This window comes from Bactrocera tryoni, chromosome 2, assembly GCF_016617805.1.
Source record: "Bactrocera tryoni isolate S06 chromosome 2, CSIRO_BtryS06_freeze2, whole genome shotgun sequence".
NCBI classification, from domain to species: domain Eukaryota; kingdom Metazoa; phylum Arthropoda; class Insecta; order Diptera; family Tephritidae; genus Bactrocera; species Bactrocera tryoni.
Window position 1 is genome coordinate 75,833,220 of NC_052500.1, and position 16,737 is coordinate 75,849,956.

The following is a 16,737-nucleotide window of genomic DNA, read 5'->3' on the forward strand; positions in this document are numbered from 1 at the left end:
TATTTTGTAACAAATTATTGTGTTAAGAGTATGAACTTATATCTAATAATTGTATATTAGAAAAGTGTAGCGGGTGATCCAAGTAGAGATACTTTTTCAATAGCCTTTTTTGAAAGATCACGCGTGTGTCGTATCAACTTGTCATGATATTTTTATTCAGTGTTGTTTAACATTTCATCATGGAATGACGCTTGAACAATGTTTAAAAATCGTTTAATTATATTACGAAATTTCACGTTCTGTAAAGAATGTGTTTCGCGCGCTTCGTTTAATTTATGGTCAACATAATCGGCCTACTGAGTCTAATATTCGCAGCACCATCACTCATCTTGAGACCCAGCATTCATTATTTGATAATATTCGACCGAATAGATTATGTCCAGCACGCAGTGAAGAAAATATAGCAGCCATAGCTGAGAGTGTACACGGAACCGTGGAGAGTCAATTCGGCGCCGTTCGCAGCAACTCGTACAGACGTATGGAACTTGGCGCATTTTACGTCGTGATCTCAAATTGAAATCTTATGTAAGAACTGAAGCCACTCGACCTTTCCAAGCGACATCGCTTTGTTCTAGGGGCTCTTGAAAAGTTCCAAGAAGATCCTATGTTTTCGAGCCTAATTTTTTTCAGCGTTGAGAACAATTTCTGGCTCAATGCGTATGTAAACAAGGAAAATTGGCGCATTTGGGACGAAAAGCAACCTGAAGAGATTCAAGAGCTGCCATTTCAATGATGCCGGAGAGAATGTAATCGTCAATGAAGACCGTTATCGCGCCATGATAACAGACTATTTGATGTCTGAAATTGAAGCTCGTGATCTCGGCGAAATTTGCGTTCAACAAGACGCGCCCCTTCGTACACATCACATCAATCAATGGATTTATTGAGAGAATACTTCGGTGAGCAGATAATTTCACATTTTGGGCCGGATGATTGGCCACCAATATTTTGTGATATTCGACTTTTTCCTGTGAGAATATGTTAAAGCCTAAAGTCTATGCTGGCAATTCCGTGCAGGCCTTGGAGCAAAACAAAACGCGTATCATTCGCCAGTTACTAGTCGAAATATGGGAGACTTGAAATACATTACAAAGTCATAATTTAGATGTACATTAATCTGCGGTTGTGTTTTAAGTTGAAGGTAAATGTTACCAAGCTTAAACAAGCCGAAACCTAAAAAACGTTGAAGTCGGTCAAATATCAAGGGGATGATCAAAGTTTTATTTTATTTTATTTTTTTGATTACAGGTTATTGTATAGGACCGGATTTGTGGGCAGAAAATTCATGAGTTATTCACCACGATAATGCGTCGTCACAATTAGCATGATGTGACTGACTTTTGGCCAAACACGAAACGAGAGCCAGCATATTCGCCAGAGTTGGCTCCCTGTGATTTTATTTCTATTTTCGAAACAGAAAAAGTTAAATCTATTCAAGCTATTAAATGTCATTCGCGGAAGACACTGAAGGTCATTTTAGTCGGAGATGTATGAAAAATTGGATTAAGTGTTGGTAAGCTTTTTTTAGCTCAGGAGCCTACTTTGAAGGCGATAATAAAGATTTGTAATAAAATACGGGAAACTGTAGTTTTTTTGTCAGTCTGGGTCAATTTTGATCAAATACATATGTATATATTATATGGTATGCTTTTACAAATACATTTAATAAAATATTTGCGCAACAAATCACACAACTCAGCTGTTTTGACATAAACACAGCTGATTTATAATTTACCTTTTGTTTTAACAATAGTCTGCAATGTTAAGTTTTTTATTATCCAATTTACCTAAAAAAGAAGAAGAAGATAAAGTTAAATATAATTTTCAGACACTTCATTAGCATAATACAAATTTATAAGAATAGTAATAATCATAATTTATTTGTTAAAAAATTACAGTCTGAAATATTAGTTAGCAAGGGTAATAGAAAAAAATCAGTCATTGCAAACTAAGTAAAAAAAGTAGAAAAAAATTTATAAGACGTCCCCAGACAGATATTTTTAAACGCCTGATTGAATATTTACTTATTCCAAATTTGCATGTGCCATCAAAAGAATTATGCAGGTTGAATTGAATAAAGTTTGGCAATGCCACACCCAAATATCCACACCCGCCGTCATACCATAAATAGTTACAACACCAATAAACCGCAAGATGACAAAATCGAACGAGCGAGTGGGTGTTCGTGGAAGCCAACACTTGACGGAAACAGCAAGTGCTGCTATGCGGCAGATAACCTTCGGTGGTTATGAAAACGTGGGAAACTTAAAATATGTAACTGTATGTCTGCTGTAACGTCTGAGTGCATCTAACTGACGGCATATAATCATTGAAATGAGAATTTTCGAATGTCTTGCACACGTTGGAGTGTTTGGCGTAAACGGAAGGCAATATTGTTGCCGCGACTGCTGTTGCTACTGCAATTTTATTTTGTTTGCTGTGCATTTCACGAAATGCCAAAGTTCGCGCTGACTTCAGCAAAACACTGACTGTGCTAACACACACTATTATATGCTTACGATAGTTATAAAGTTATAATATAGCGTTATAAGAGAGAGAAAGCGTTGCCGCCATGTACAGTAGTCGCAATAACAAAATTAATTACAATTTTCTGTGTAAATTGCAAACGTATTTGATTGTTTTGAATTTTCATTGGTATTACAGTTATAAGCGTGGAAAATGAGCGCGTTAAAAACATGCAAATAAGTTTGTATGGATATTATTCTGAGCTATAGAATTTCAAAAGAATGTCAAAAACAGCTGTCAAAGTAAAAACATGTATTTTACAGTTATGTTTAGAGCACTTTGACAGGTTTTCATGCAAATAATTGTACTACATATTAAATGCATTGGTTCATACCTTCTACAATGTATGCCAAAGTTACTATCAATGGCGAGTACCATAGCAAAAGGGGTTTCGACTTTTTGGTTACCCACTTTGTGAGCCAGACTATTTTTCATAATTTTAAAATTCTTAATCTATTCTTTAAAGTCTATGTTGTCTCCCTCAAAGTAGTCCTCTTGACCCCAATACACTTGTGCCAACATTTTTTCCAATCCTCGAAATATTTGTTTAAGTCAATTTCCGGAATAGTCTTCAATAGGCGGAGTGATTCACGTTTAATGCCTTCAATTGACTCAAAACGGTTTCTCCGGAGCGGTTGTTTGAGTTTGCTGAATAGCCAGACGTCACACGGAGCTAAATTAGGCGAATACGGTGGTTGTGGCACGATATTGCTTGAAAATTTGCCGAAAAACTCACGAATAATCAATGCAGTATGCGACGGTGCATAATCGTGGTGCAAAAACCAAGAGTTGTCGGTTCATAATTCCGGTCTCTTTTTACGAATAGCTTCGCGCAAACGACGTATAAAACTCAAATAATATTCCTTGTAGACAGTTTGGCCATTCGGGAGGAATACGGAGTGCGCCACACCTCGGTAATCGAAGAAAACTGTCAACATAACCTTGATTTTTGACCTGCTTTCGCCTCACTTTTGCTGCGATATTCGGCCGATTGATCGTCGGTTTCCGGGTCATAAGCATAGATGTAATCATCGCCAGTAATAATACGTGTTATGACCTACTGGTAGTCGGAAAGTATTGTTTCACAGACGTTAACCGCTGTTTGTCGAACAAAATTTAGGTATTTTGAGTGCTTGTCGTGCTTTAACTTTTCTTAGGCCCAAATGATCTTTCACTGATTATTTGGATATTCCAACGATACCAATGAGATCGATCTCTGACTATTAATCGCTGATTCTCAATCGCTATTCTCAAGTACCAATCCTTTATTTTATTGAAGTGTTGATCATCAGTTGATGTTGATGGCCGACCTGGGCGTTGTTTGTCGTCAACGCGTTCTCGACCCTCTTTGAAGAATTTCTCCCAATCAAAAACACTTGCTCGCGACAAACAATTATCGCCGAATGCACTTTATGTATTTCAGAAACACAAGCGTAAACTAAACATTAATGATTATTTTGATGTGATTTTTAACACTGACGTCATTGACAGTCATATCAATCTAGAAAAAAAATATTTTGACGAATGGGTTTTTGCGCGAAATTTAAACTAGTCTTAATAGTACGTTTCCTGAAGCTGAATCTGGATACAAACATGGCAATGCATAATGCAATTTACACTTGTTATTAACCTCGGCTGGAATGGACTAGATGGTCCAGCAGCAAATTTTGTTTTTTTTTCGGTTTCGGCCCATTCGCAAGATTATTGAACGTCGCATTCATAAGCCCACGTCTCATAACTAGCATTTGATGCTATGAAGCATTTCTAATGTGACCTCTGCTCGACGTCGTATTTGCAAAGTATGAGGTATTTTGGTAAGAGCCTAGCATTGGCATCATTCATATTTAAAACATGAATCAAAAGAGACGACTCGCATGACCCAAGTTTTAGATGACTTTACGAGCTTCACTGAATGCTTTGTGCTCGATATAAAGTAGACTCCCTAACACACTTTTGCAACATTTTCAACGATTCTTTAGGCGTGAATCTATTAGAAACACAAAATTCTAAGTAAACTCTTTGCTCAATTTCTTTTCCATGGAAAAAATCGGGAGTCCAACTTTTCGGGACGTAAACAACAAACATAAGACTTCATACGGGCATCAAGGTTAGGTTAGGTTAAACTGGTAGGCCAATAAGCCAAGCATAGAGTTTGGTCTTTTGCGATACCAGATGGAGTTCGGTTCCTAGGTCCAAGAGAAGTAGCCATCCTATAGAATGCCTGCGCTTGATGCGATTTCTAACTAATTCTGCAGCCTCAGTTTTTACTAGACCGAGTCAAATTTCATCACAAGATATATCAGTATTATTTACAGATTCTATTGAGAGGTGTGACAAATTCGTTTTTTTTTTTATTCTATGCGTGTATTAATATAATAAATGGTCTGATTTTCATTTCTTTTCAAGTCGCTTGATTGAAAAATAAATCATTATTTCTAAAAACAAGCATTTAATTAAATTTAATAACTCAACAAAGCCAAATGCAAGTCATGGACAAAATGCAAATTTGGAACATTTCGCTTGCAGAAATGAACTTTGGCGTCAGCTGATTAATCAATATTTTAATTGGCACCATAATAAAGAAATGCAAAATAAATATTTTATTTTTCAAGTTTAACTGTAAAAAGCGCTTCTTGCTTAACTGATTAACTAACGACGTCTACACAATTGCCTTTCAACGCTGAAATTTCGCTCTTTTTGAATTTCTCTTTGCTTGTGACAAATAAAAATCATTGTTCCGTTGAGCGCGCACAACACAACGCATGCCGGCGGTAATGAAAACGTGGCTACAAAAAAAAGTAACTTTAAAAACGAATGAGATACAAAATCAAGGTGAAGTAAAGAAAACAAATAAACAATCAACAAAACACAGTGCCAACAACAAATGCAGGTAAACAGACAAACCGGCGAACTAATAGACGTGTGAGCATGGCAAGAAGGAACTCAAAGCTCTCGCATACGATTTAGTTTCTAAGCCGCAATGCGGCAGCAAATACACCGTTGATTAATTTTCGATAAGGGAGAAAATACCTATGCGAACATTGCGGTATGCATGAGTATGTGTATGCGTCTTTGCATATTTTGCCAATTTTACAGCGACAGCGTAAGAAAGTGGAATAATGCATTACGAGTGTACGAAAGTCTGTTATAACGCGGGTGGTTGAACATTGCACCGTAATCTAGAGTGTGTCTCTGCGCGCTCACCGCGTGGGTGAACTGTAGATGCATATGGATGTATAGTATGTTCTGAGGCGCATGCAGGTTACATTAGTTGAAATGCCTTACTTCGCTTGGTTGGTTCGCCGGTTGGCTGGTTGGCCGTTGGCGTGGCAGTCAGTCTACGGTAATGCCCGGAAGACATTTTCAATACCACGGCATACAAAAGTCATGATTAGGCTTTCGCATTAGCTATTCACCTTTCTTTACATGAAGATAGCACTAACTTCCACGCGATTTGCATGTACGAGCACGTATTAGGGTGATCGGTGACACATTTTTTAACCGAATGAATAAAATTATTTTTTTGTTTCTCAAAACAACATTACTTATTTCATAAACACAAAGAATTGGAAATAATTTAAATGAAAATAAATAAATTTCTTTTTTTTAATTTTTATTTTTTCAAGCTAAAAATGCTTATTTATACTTGCATTTTTACGAAAATTTGAAAAAATCTGCGGTGAAAAAGAATAAAGTCTGGATTTTGGAAAAATCGAATAAAATCAGGTATGGTGTTTTTTTTTCATTTTCTAAGAAAATCTACTATAGGAACTGTCTTTATGCCGCGATGTCTGTATTTGGTATCCCCGCAAAACTAATATAACTGTGTAAACTGATGTTGAGCAATACCAAAAGCTCCGTGAGGATCGGGTTTTCAGACAAGTCGACTGCCTATCATGCGACTTCTTCAATCTACTGCTGGAGAAAATAATTCGAGCTCCATAGCTGAATCGAGAAGGCACAATCTTTTATAATAGTGTACAGCTGCTGGCGTACGCCGATGATATTGATACGTATATCATTGGTCTCAACAACCGCGTCGTTAGTTCTGCTTTCTCCAGAATGGATAAGAAGGCGAAGTATAAGGGTCTGGTAGTGAACGACGAAATATCTCCTGCTATCAAACAAACAGTCGTCGCACTCGCGACTAAGCGCCCACGTCCACGTTGACAGTCATAACTTCCGAGGTCGTAGATAATTTCGTCGATCTTGCAACCGGTATTAACAGCAACAAGCCTCGAATCCATCGCAGAATAACTCTTGCCATGTATGGACGTATGGACGAAAACACTCCAGCTCTGTAAGTATTCAACGCAGTACCCGCCGGGGGAAACAGAGGAAGAGGAAGACCTCCACTCCATTGGAAAGACCAGGTGGAGAATGACCTGGCTTCGCTTGGAATCTCCTATTGGCGTCACGTTGCGAAAAGAAGGAACGACTGGCGCGCTGTTGTTAACTCGGCTATAATCGCGTAAGCAGTATCTACGCTAGTAAAGAAGAAGACGAATTTTGGTATTTATTTTTAAATTAAATATTTAAAATTTCAGTTAATTATTTTTTTAATTGCAAAAAAAAATCGTTGTTCGACAAAAAATATACTGATCAGCCTAATCAGCAATGAGCACTGCATTGCAATATGAGTATGACTTTCAAGTGCAAAAGGCGTCTGTCTGATGATTACAACTTCATTGTTTAGTGGTTGTTATTGTTCTTCATGTGCCATGACAAATGCTGCTGAGTGACAAGACATTTATTTCCTACATAAATTGTGCTTATACTGTTGTCACCGGCTTTCTGAAGTTGGCCTTTACATATGACTAGAAGCATAAGCCAGCTTTAAACAAGTAATTTGAGTGCTTGCACTGCCGGCAGCGTGGATTGTGGCGGCTATTCTATGGACATGTATATTTTACTATATTTTAGCCGTTAGCGCCAATAAGCACATGCAAACGCAGCGACAGCACCACAGGCAGTGGCACAATTATTTTTTTCTTTACATAAATTTTGCTCCAACTTGACTCGGAGACTCGAATTTAAATGCATCTATGCAAAAACACGCTTCGATAAGAAAAAAAATGTATGAAAGCGATTTGACGTGGCGAAGAACTGCAGTTGTTTGCACTTCTTGAGACATGAAAATCAGTCCTTGAATAAAAATATAAAAATAGGTAATTCTGCCATAAATTCGTTTGCCTTATTACTCTACTCATACTTTTATCTTATTTTCTTATGGTGAATCGCAGATTTGTATAAGAAACTTTATAGCTTGCAAAGAACAAGCAATTGAGCACTTTAGTGGACATGTCGTTGCAATTTTATTGAAAATATTTTATTGCATTGGTTTTTATTACCGGCCTGGATTTAAATTGGCTTTTTAATAGTTGATTATTTTCTCAAGTTTACATCAATAAATGGTCTTAAAATCCATATACTGAGTTCCTCCGGGATATACTATATATTGTCAACTGGAATAGTGTTCAATAAAAGGACTTGGTTTTGAACTATTCCTTATACTATAGCGGCCCGATCTAAGCCATTTGATCGGAAATTGTATCATTGGCTTTGGCTTTAATCCTTGAAAATTTTTAGGAATATATCTTGTCAAATAAAAAAGTTGTCCATACAAGGACTTGATTTTTAACGATGCGTTTATATGGCAGCTAACGGGTTTTTCAATAAATTCTTTATTCCCGTGAAAGTACATTCGTTGCCATTATGTATGGAACTCGATTTCTTTTGCATGTCCAACACGGGCACGATTGCAGAAGCCCAGACACTGAACCCGATTTTCAACGGTTTCAAGCACAAATCGCCTGATACTGTAATTTCACGTTCGATATTCGTACTAAGTTCATCAATTATCGCTAGCTTGTTGGCATAGACCATAGATTTGACGTAGCCCCACAGGAAATAGTCTGACGGCGTCAAATCGCACGACCGAGGCGTCCAATTGACTGCGCCATTTCGCGAGATAACACGTTCATCAAACTTGGGTTTCAATAAATCGATTGTGACATTCGCTGTGTGGCTTGTGGCGTCTGTCCTGTTGGAACCACATATTGTTCAAGTCCAAGAAGTACGGCTCAATGACGCCGCCGCCTCATAAACCACACCAACCCTTAATTTTTTCGGGATGCAATGGTGACTCATGGAGTATGTGTGTATTGCTGCTTGACCAATAGCGCATATTTTGCTTATTGAGAAAGCTATTCAGGCAAAAAATGGGCCTCATGACTGAAGATAGTTTTTCGATGAAAATCCGAATCATTTTCAAGTTGTCCAATTCACAAAGATACGACGATTTTGGTAGTGAAGCGGTTCAGTTCTTCCGTCAATTTGTTTTTGTAAGGATGTAGGCCAAGATCTTTTCGCAAAATTCGCCAAAATGACGTCACAGAGATGCTCAACGCTTGAGAACGACGTGTGAGAGACCGGTTTCGGTCTTCCTCAATTGATGGACTAGCGGCAGCAATATTCTCGACACTATGCGCACTTCTTTGTCTCACCGAGACGGGAACATTTTGTACTATGCCTGTGGTTTAAAATTTTTTCATTAGACGCTCAATTTTTGATCTGATAGGACGATTACGGCGACCATAATTTGGACATAGCGCTCTTAAAGTTGAGGCCACTAACTCCGAATTTCTGCAGTAAATTTTAATAATTTCGACTCGTTGTTGGATCGTACATGGCTAAATTGATTATATGTGACCTGGTCTACGGAAAGGGGGCTTAGGTGTCAAAAAAAAAGGAGAACAATTAATGAGATAACGAGAAACTGACGATTATTTTTAACAGCTTTTCCCAGAAAACTAGTTTTCGCACGTTAGCTCCCTTTTCGTAGACCAGGTCACATATGTATATGTATTGTTTATGAGGTCTCCGCCTTTTTCTTTTGGAAATTAAAAATTAGTGACCAACTTTCTACACCCTATTCATGGTATAAAAATATAAAGTTTTGATTTGTTGGGAATAACAACTGAAATACTATAGTACTATATGTATTGTAAGAAGAAATAATAAAATGTCGCCAATTTGCTTAAGCCACTGTAGTTGTAATCTTCTCTATAAAAAAAGCGATGACATAAATATCGGTGCATGACATCAATTAAAATCGATTAACAATTAATTGTGAACTTCGATTCAAATCAAATACTTATTGGCCTAACATATGTATGTATACAGAGCTAAAGGCTTAAGAATGTACTTCCATTTATACGTACATAATAACGTTTTATTTAATGGACATTAAAAAAATATATTGAAGATATTCAAAGATTAATTTAATAGGCTAGTCATTCGCTATCATAAAAATCCAACAATAGCATGGACGCGATTTAAAATTGTAAAGCACATTTAAGTGCTCAGCGCTGAAGCCTGGTGAAGTAGATGACTCATGGCTCTGCTGATCGTGGCTTCAAAGTTATTTTTGTAGCGGAAGATTTCTTCTGGGCACACAATAGCAAATTTTTATGTAAGTGTCTTTCCGACATAAAAAGACTTTTCATAAAATGCTCTCGCCGGCTGGAGTCTTTATAAAAACTACTACTCTCTCCCGCAATCTACCGCTTTGTTGAAACGAATTTATTCACTTACTAATTAGAGTAAATATTATAAGAAAATGTTGACGAATTAATGACGTTATGAATATTAATGAAAAGGCACAGAAAGTTTTTATACACGCCACATTATTAGCGTCTTCAGATCTACTCTTGTAATTATATTACAAGAAAATTTACGAAAATTAACCCACTACCAGTCGTGTAGCTTTCGAGCAAGTAAAACAAAAGTTTGTTAGCTTAATTAACTAAATATAATATACAGGCGAAAAGGTACGCACTTCACCTATGACGCTTCAATCTTAATTATTCAAAATGGGGCAAAGAGTTTAGTGCCTGAGCTGTGAGTAATTACCGTTAACAAAGACTGTATTAGTAAGAAAAATAATATGTAGTGCGGCTTGAATGTCGCTAATGACATACGACATGGCTATACGTGTGGCAACGACGTAAGAAACAGTTGCGGAAAAGTGTGAGCAAAGTAAAGCAAACAAAACTCAGCCATTTAAGAATATAGAAAAAGTTGCCGACAAGAAAAAATTATTGTATTTATTGATATTAATGTATGCGTATGCAAACACACTTCGACGGGTAGCAAAAAGTTTCAAGTGAAAGGTGGTAACTGGATTGGGAGCAAAAAATCTACATAACAACAATAGAATGGCACGCAAGGTCATTTATGCGGCGATGATTACGTCTTTCTTAATGACCGCAGCACTTGGAAAAAAGCTTAATTTTTCTCAAATGCAAGGGATATATTACACCAAACCAAAAAACAGTTACGTTTAGGCAACAAAAAGTTAGAATTTTTTATTTAATTACCACAGAAAGTTTTCACTGCTCATGTATCGCGTGACAAACGTCTGCATTAGAAATGTATGACGAGCGCAAATCCTTGAACTTTTCACATACTTTCGATAGTTTTAATGCCATTTTCCAAGCAAATATGTAAGTAGTACAATGTATGTATGTATGTACATATACATTATATGGTATGCCAGTATTTAGCAACTAACAATGTACTTATACATACTCGTATAATGCACAGCTGAGCACGCAAGGAAGCAGTCGGCAGCATCCATTGTTGCTTGTGCGAAACTATCCGTAAGCTAACCTAGCTTTTTGCCATGCTTTTTTGGTTGGTGCTTGGCAATGTGCGTTGGCAAACAAGTGCTGGCATTATTATTTTTACTTTGGATTGTGTTGTAGTTGTATTTTTTGCATTCTTATGTGTATATTTTAAGAACAAAAACGTTTTTCATTGCAAATCCAGTGCAGTTGAACAAACACTAACTATACGAGAAATCATATGAGATAATGCACCATTGGTAGAGTGGAGATAAATAGGAGGACCGAAAAAGAGATGGCAGATGGATTTGCATGCTAATGCATACAAGTAGATGGAAATGTGTAAAAATTGCACAATTGTATAAAATTGCATTCAAATATTCATCCTCATATTAGTATGAACAATTTCACACGCATATTTTAGTCTAAAGTATTTAAATTTATAGGTCTCTTCATTTTTATGTATTTGTTAAAGTGGCTGGACTAGTTTAGAATTTTGAAAAATCGTTTTTTTTCACTTAAGTTACCCTTTAGGGCTTGAAATCTCAATTAGTAGAATAATGAAAAAAACTAAGCTGTCTAGTCCGCTGTGCTGTGGAAGTGGCGTTACGCCCTGAACAAGGTATATTAAGGGGTTATATACAGTTAGGATTTTCAAAAAATCGATTTTTTTTTTGCGTTTTCTTAATATATATATATCTGAGTATGCACGTACAAAATTTCAAGTCGATCCGACGAATATTTTCGAAGTTATAGACACATTAGTGATGGCGCGCCGACTACATGTAAAGTGCTTTCAAAACTTTAAACTCGTTCTTCTCGAAACGGTGTTTTCACGGTGTTTCTCAGAAACGGCTAAACCGATCGGTCTGAAATTTTTACACAAGCTTCTTAACTATATTTTTTAGTAATTAATTGAAGAATTTCCCCATCCGATGACAATTTCTTTTTTTTTTAAACAATTAAAGACCCGAATTTTGGTCGAAAATCAAACTTTTGCATTGAGTAGCCGCCATTTTGTTAACAAATTTTTTTTTGCTAATTCCTTCGATCAATCACTAGATTATTCATTAAATTAATGAAATTTATTTGTTTTTTTGCATTTCAAATGATCTAGTCCAGAGATATCGTGCTCACCGCAAGAGGCCTTTTGCCTCTGAGGCAAAATTGGCAATATTTACGTTACCGATAATTATTTTTGGCAAAAAAAAATATGTGAATATAGTTTAAGGTTATCGTAATATACCTGCCAAGTTTCAAATCAATAAACGAAATAGTTTTCTTAGAACAAATTCTTGAAAAATGGCTTTTTTTCGACCTCCTAACTGTATATAACCCCTTAAGTTGTAACATCCTGTAAGTAACGTCGGAGACCCTATAAAATTTACATATGTCTACATACGTCCTTTTCTTCTCAAAAAGTTAGTCATTAGTTAGAATCGCCGATATCGGACGACTATAGCATGTAGCTGTCATACAAACTGATCGATGCAAATCAAGTTCTTGTATAGAAAACTTTTTATTTGACCAGATATCCTCACGAAATTTGGTATAAATTATTTTTTTCTATATTTTTCGTACATATTATTTATATCGGAACTCTTTAGCATATAGCTGCCATACAATATTATAGCTTCCCTGGGGCCATTGTTGCCCATAAGTGGCCTTTTAAGAGATATTCGATTCCTTTTGCTTGACATTCAAAATAAATTACCTACCATATGCTTCGTTTGAAGACCCAGTTATGGTGTTTGTTTGACAAACGGGTTTCGCGGCTTCAAAAAATCCATTTTTTGTGGTCTTATCTAATTCCATAACATCTCTTGAATATTATGCAAAATGCAGAAGTTAATCCGAGTAATAGTTTTGGAGATATAGTTTTAAAAAAGTGCGCGCTCGAGGTGAGCTATATATTCACTTAAAAATTTTAAGCGATCGTCTCAATGTGAAATTTTCGAATAATCGATTTTTTTTGTTCCATTATCGTACAGTATGCACTGTAATAAACATTCTCTCAAATTTTCAAATCGAAATTTAAATTATCGCTTGTAGAAAGGGAACAGAGTGGCGAACGCTCCAATTCCAATCTTTAAACGCGTTTTTCTCAGAATGGTGTTTGTCAAAACGGTTTCCATTCTCAAAGAAAGAGTTTTGATGATATCTAGTTCCAATTTGGAGAGCACATTTTTAACGTCATTCTCTATCGCGCTATGTAAGTTTTTTTCTTGAAATCTTCGCGATAGCGACTTTCCTACAGATTAATAAATTTTTTGAAACTTTTGTTTTAGATCAAAATTGCGGCCACAATCGTGGACACCGCACACCATATTTATTTAACTATTATACAAACTGGACCGATTAGTTAACTTCAACATAAAAAAAAATCGCGAAAAACTGTGATTTTTCGGAGGGTCACTCTAAGACGATCCCTTAAACTTTTTCCCGAAATTGTGTTTTCAAAGTCGGTTGTCAAGATTTCTCGCGAACTATTCCACCAAACTTAATGAAATTTTATACAGGTCTTTGAGTTATAATTTACAAGGTCTTGAACAAAATATTTTTTGGTTCAATTACAACTATTTAAATAACGGCATCGAGAAATTTTCACCAAAATTTTATTTTTTTCTGTAACATCTAACTAAAACACGTTTTTTTTGCTTCAAAGTTTTACGGTCAACGCGAAGGCACCTTTTTTGCGAGTGATCGACAGAATATTTTCCTTTAAAAATTTCTTAAAATCTTTGTAAAATATAAATTTTTGTAATAATAAAAAGTTTGAATAACATATTTCGTTTTCTATATGAAAACAAAAGTATTGAAAACAAGCCGTTGTTTTGCTAGAGGAATCCCATGTAACCCATTAAATTGCAATTAAGCACTCAAACAGTTATTGAGTGCCAATTACGTAGATACGAAGTTAAATTAACATGAATCAGCATTTAAAATCAATTTATGCTTATCTCTTTCCGTAGAGTCTTTTTGCGATAAATAATAATAATTTATTAACATGTTTGTAACGATTGTATTATTCATGTTTTTTTTCCAAAACATATGCATGAGAATGGGAGAAGGCTGTGGGATTGCTTTTAAGTGATGAATTCAATAGAAATTTATAAGTATTTTTAAACAGTGACTAAATATGCACTTTTTATTATCACAAATCAGCATATAAAGGAAAGAAAGCGACTACGACGCCTACTTGACAAAAGCATATAAATTTATGTACGAGTTTGAATGGATGTACCATGTGCTCTGCTCAGCCAACGCTTTGACATAAAGCAGCCAGCTTTTAGCAATGAATTCCCGCGCACTTGCAATATTTGTATAATAAATAGTTGTAATATCAGTGTACGGAGTGTTAACGAACTCAAGTTCAATTGCCAACACACAAAGCAAAGTGTAACTGACTGCAACTGACTAGCCGAGCGACTACCCACTGCAGAAGCTGACTAAAAGGCGCGACGTTGAGCCTGCATTCTACAACAATAAATGAAAATCACAATAATAAATATTATTAATATTATTCAAAGAGTAGTAGTAGTTATTAGGCTTGAAAAAATTATTAGCTTCTCCAACAATGCCGTTACGTTTAAATTTGCACATGACACATGTAAATTGCAACACTTTTGAGCAACAACTGAGTATAATAAACCGGGAATCACAACTCTGAGTATGTTGACTTTTTATACAACAACCGTTTGCACATTTATTAATATTTTTTCAATATTGCTATATTTAGTATATATGATAATTAATTCATCTAACACACGGACAGTGTTTGATAAAATAATTTACTCCGTCTACCAGCATTTACCTATGCAATGGCTATTTATATGTTTTATGGCTTGCACTGGGCGTTATTAGCAAGTCATCAATATATTTTGTCAGCAAGTAGATAATGATACGCAAATAACTAAAATATGCCATAAATTGAGTAGAAACTGTCATGTCAACATATATTAAAGTGAATAACTTCATTCATTGTGGAAAGAATAAATAATGATAGAAGTGTTAAGAAAATAGTAGAAGTAGCTTAGCAAAACAAGTTTCTAGTGTCTCCTTTCTAAATTGTATTTATTAGCAAATCATAGATTTCAACTGTCAGTCTTGCCAATGTACTACCATACAATGACTGTGGGTATTCAAATCCAAATCTACTGTAGTGCTCTACCGTTAACTATAAGCGTTTCAAGCAGCATTTTCCGTGAAAAATTTTCAAACTGAAAATTTCCAAACTCAATCAAGTATTGACATCCCGGTAATCACATGCGAGTACTTAACCCACTTACGGAAGTTACGTACGTTCACCTAACCACTTAGTAAGAATTTTTTTTTGTCAATCTGTCATAATTTCTAGCTGAAAATCTGTACCTGTCAATACGTCACATGACTCGTGGAAACCATTGCACTCACAACCGTTATTTGATTAGCGACATTTTAAAATAAAATTATGTAAATATTTATGAGAAGTATGCAAATTTTGCGCTTCAGACATTTAGCGCTTGTTTATTGACGAAAGTACAATGTCAGCGGAATTTTCACCTATTTGCTATTTTTTGGAATACTCCGCGAGTTAAGGGGTATACGAGTATACACACATATGTACATAGGGATAAATAAAAGAAAATTTCACAAGCTGCCAATAATGCGAGTTTAAACTGCTTACGAACTGGATTTTAAACAGTATTCGAAATATTTAATAGAATTATCATTGCACGGAATTTTTTTCATGAAAAAGAAATGAAAAAAATAAGTAAGAAAGTACTACGTTCGGGTGCAACCGAACATTTTATACGCTTGCAATTTGCAGGAATCAAAGCCAGGGAAATATTTTAAGGTGTAACACCAATCATATAGTGTAAAGCCAGCCAGATGTTCGAAAATCCTGATATTAGTTATATAGGGGCTAGGTCTCGCTCAAATTTATCTATTTTAGGCAATACGATAAAATGCACTGTTTTGAATAAAACACGCTCTCACGACGTTCGAAAATATTTATATTAAGTATATGGGGGCTATGGGAAGTATTGGTCCGATTCAACCCATTTTTGACATACAGACATACAATTATAAGAGAAGGATTATTCCTTAGTTTAATAATTTAATATATATCATACTTTGACCGGCATTTTCGATCAAAAGTCAACCAGGCAGGTACCAGGGTGTAAATATTAAGTAAATAGAGGCTTGAACAGTTTTTATTGGATTTGGACAATTTTTGGTCATAAGGTGGCTTACTTGAAAGGAATTATTAGTGCAAAGTCTGATCCTGCTATAATAATAGCTTCTTGATTTGTGTACAGGAAAGTGAGAGAATCAAAAGAATTTAAAATGTTATATGGGAAGTAGACGTGGTTGTAGTCCGATTTCGCCCATTTTCGCATTGTGACATAGGAATGTGAGAAGAATGCCACGTACTAAATTTAGTCGAAATCGGTCGGGGTTTTATGTTTCTGGCAAATTTAGGTATTGTTTTTCGTATTTTACTGTACCGTTATATGGGGAGTAGACGGGGTTAACTTCCAATTTTATCCGCAGAGTCGATGTTTATAGGGTCGGTCGGGTTCAGAGATATGTGACTTTA

The 16,737-nt window shown here is 35.7% G+C and overlaps 1 protein-coding gene across 5 annotated transcripts in view; it reads right to left on the minus strand.

The window, feature by feature from the left end:
- LOC120768404 (serine/threonine-protein kinase GA29083) overlaps positions 1-16,737 on the minus strand; it is a 72,005-nt gene that overhangs the window by 22,013 nt on the left and 33,255 nt on the right. The window contains exon 1 of one of the 5 annotated variants that reach the window (XM_040095084.1): positions 1,736-1,764. The exons of the other annotated variants lie outside the window; for them this stretch is intronic. The gene's annotated coding sequence lies outside the window, so the exon portion shown is untranslated. Of the gene's footprint in view, positions 1-1,735; positions 1,765-16,737 lie in introns of those variants that run through there. 5 annotated transcript variants of the gene reach the window in all.